The following is a 3,408-nucleotide window of genomic DNA, read 5'->3' on the forward strand; positions in this document are numbered from 1 at the left end:
AGTTTGTGGATCATTGTGGTGAAAAGCGCATGGCACAATTTGATGACAAGGGTCATGGAACATTGTTCTGACAAAGGCATGGAGCATTGTGATGACAGGGGTCACGGAGCATTGTGATGAAAAGTTCATGGAGCATTTTGGTTACAAAGGTCACAGAGCCTTGTGATGACGTGGGCATGGATTGTTGTGATGACAAACGTTATGAAGCATTGTGATGACTGTAGTCACGGAGCATTGTGATGACAGGGGTCATGGAGCATTGTGATGACAATGGCATGGAGCATTGTGATGCCAAGTGTCATGGAGGATTCTGATGACAAAGGTAATGGAGCATTGTGGTGACAATGGTTTGGAGCATTGTGATGACAAGGATCAGGGAGCATTGTGCTGACAAGTGCATGGAGCATTGTGATGACAAGGGCATGGATCATTGTGATGACAAGGGTCATGGAGCATTGGGCTAAAAATGTGCATGGAGTATTGTGATGACAGGGGTAATGGGGCATTGTGATGACAAGGGAATGGAGCATGTTGATGACAAGGTCTTGGAGCATTGTGATGAGATGACCATGGAGACTTGTGATGACAAGTCTAATGGAGCATTCTTATGAAAAGGGGCATGGAGCATTGTGATTACGGGGGTCTTGAAGCATTGTGATGACAAGGGCATGGAGCATTGTGAGGCGAAGGCCATGGAACATTGTGATGACATGCGTCATGGAGCTTTGTGTTGACAAGGGCATGGAGCATTGTGATTACATGGGTCTTGGAGCATTGTGCTGACAAGGGTCCTGGAGCCTTGTGATGACAAGGCCGTGGAACATTGTGATGGCATGTGTCATGGAGCTTGTTATGACAGAGGTAATGGAGCATTGTGATGAGAAGTGCATTGAGCATTGGTCTGAAATATTTCATGGATTATTTTGATGAGAGTGGGCATGGCGCATTGTGATGACAAGGGCACGGTACACTGTGATACATGGGTCATGGAGGATTGTAATGACAAGGGCATGGAGCATTGTGATGAGAAGGGCATCGAGCATTGTGATGACAAGTGCCATGGAGCTTTGTGATGACAAGGGCCTGGAGCAATGTGATGAGAGGGTTCATGGAGCATTGTGATGACAATGACATGGAGCATTGTGATGCCAAGGGTCATGGAGCTTTGTGATGACAAAGGTCATGCAGTATTGTGAAGATAGGTGTCCGGGAGCATTGTGATGACATATGTAATGGCCCATTGTGATGACAATGTCATGGAGCATTGTGATGCCAAGTGTCATGGAGGATTCTGATGACAAAGGTAATGGAGCATTGTGAATGACAATGGCTTGGAGCATTGTGATGACAAGGGTCAGGGAGCATTGTTCTGACAAGTGCATGGAGCATTGTGATGACAAGGGTCATGGAGCTTTCTGATGACAAGCTTGTGGAATATTTTGATGACAATGGCATGGAGCATTGGGATGAAAACGGCATGGGGCTTTGTGATGAAAAAGTCGTGTAGCCTTTTGGTGACAGGTTTCAAGGAGCATGCTGACGACAAGTGTCAGGGAGTATTGTGATGACAAGTGTATTGAGAATTGTGATGACAAAGGTCATGGAACATTGTGATGAAAAGGGCATGGAGTATTGTGATGACAGGCATCATGGAGCGTTGTGAGGACAAGTGTTATGGAACATTGTGATCACAAGGGTTTGGAGCATTGTGATGACAGAGGTCATGGATCATTTTGATTTCAAGGAGCATGGAGCATTGTGATGACAAGGGCATGAAGCAATGTGATCCCAAAGTTCATGGAGGATTGTGATGACAAGTGCATAGAGCATTGTAATGACAAGGTCATGTAGCATTTTGCTGACAAAGGCATGGAGCATTGTGATGACAGGTGTCATGGAGCACTGTGATGACAAGCGTCATGGAGCATTGTGAATACATGGGTCATGGAACATTGGGATAACATGGGCATGGATCATTGTGATGACAAGGGTCATGGAGCATTGGGCTGAAAATGTTCATGGAGTATTGTGATGACAGGGGTCATGGAGCATTGTGATTACAGTGGTCTTGGAGCATTGTGATGACAAGAGTCCCAGATCATTGTGTTGTCAGGTGTCATGGAGTGTTGTGATGACAGTGGTCATGGAGCATTGTGATGATATTGGTCATGGAGCATTGTGATGAGAAGGTCATAGAGTATTGGGCTGAAAATGTTCATGGAGTATTGTGATGACAGGGGTCATGGAGCATTGTGATGACAAGGGAATGGAGCATGGTGATGACAAGGTCTTGGAGCATTGTGAGGAGATGACCATGGAGACTTGTGATGACAAATCTAATGGAGCATTCTGATGAAAAAGGGAATGGAACATTGTGATTACTGGAGTCTTCGAGCATTGTGATGACAAGGGCATGGAGCATTGTGAGGAGAAGACCATGGAACATTCTGATGACATGCGTCATGGAGCTTTGTGATGACAAGGGCATGGAGCATTGTGATTACATGGATCTTGGAGCATTGTGATGACAAGGGTCATGGAGCCTTGTGATGACAAAGCCGTGGAATATTATGATGGCAGGTGTCATGGAGCATTGTTACGACAGAGGTAACGGAGCATTGTGATGAGAAAGGCATTGAGCATTGATCTGAAATGTTTCATGGATTACTGTGATGAGAGTGGGCATGGCGGTTTGTCATGACAAGGGCACGGTACACTGTGATACATGGGTCATGGAGGATTGTAATGACAAGGTCATGGAGCATTGTGATGAGAATGGCATCGAGCATTGTGATGACAAGTGTCATGGAGCTTTGTGATGACAAGGACATGGAGCAATGTGATGAGAGGGTTCATGGAGCATTGTGATGACAATAACATGGAGCATTGTGATGCCAAGGGTCATGGAGCTTTGTGATGACAAAGGTCATGGAGCATTTTGATGACAAGTGTGTGGTGCATTGTGATGAGAAGGGCAGGGAGCATTTTGATGACAGGGTCATGCAGCAATTTGATGAAAAGTGTAATGGAACATTTTGATGCCAGGGGTTATAGAACATTGTGATGCCAGGGGTCATGGAGCTTTGGGATGACAAGGGTCATGGAGCATTTTGATGACAGGGGTTATGGAACATTGTGATATCAGGGGTCATGGAACATTGTGCTGATAAGGGGATGGAGCATTGTGATGACAGGGGTAATGGAACATTGTGATAACAGGGGTGAAGGAGGATTGTGATGACTAGTGATGGAACATTGTGATATCTCATGTGAGAGAGTATTTGGATGAGAAGTGCATGGAGCATTGTGATTACAAGGTTTATGGAGCATAGCGATGACAAGGTTGTGGATCATTGTGGTGAAAAGCGCATGGCACAATTTGATGACAAGGGTCATGGAGCATTGTTC

Source organism: Mesoplodon densirostris, unplaced genomic scaffold (genome assembly GCF_025265405.1).
Source record: "Mesoplodon densirostris isolate mMesDen1 unplaced genomic scaffold, mMesDen1 primary haplotype scaffold_37, whole genome shotgun sequence".
NCBI classification, from domain to species: domain Eukaryota; kingdom Metazoa; phylum Chordata; class Mammalia; order Artiodactyla; family Ziphiidae; genus Mesoplodon; species Mesoplodon densirostris.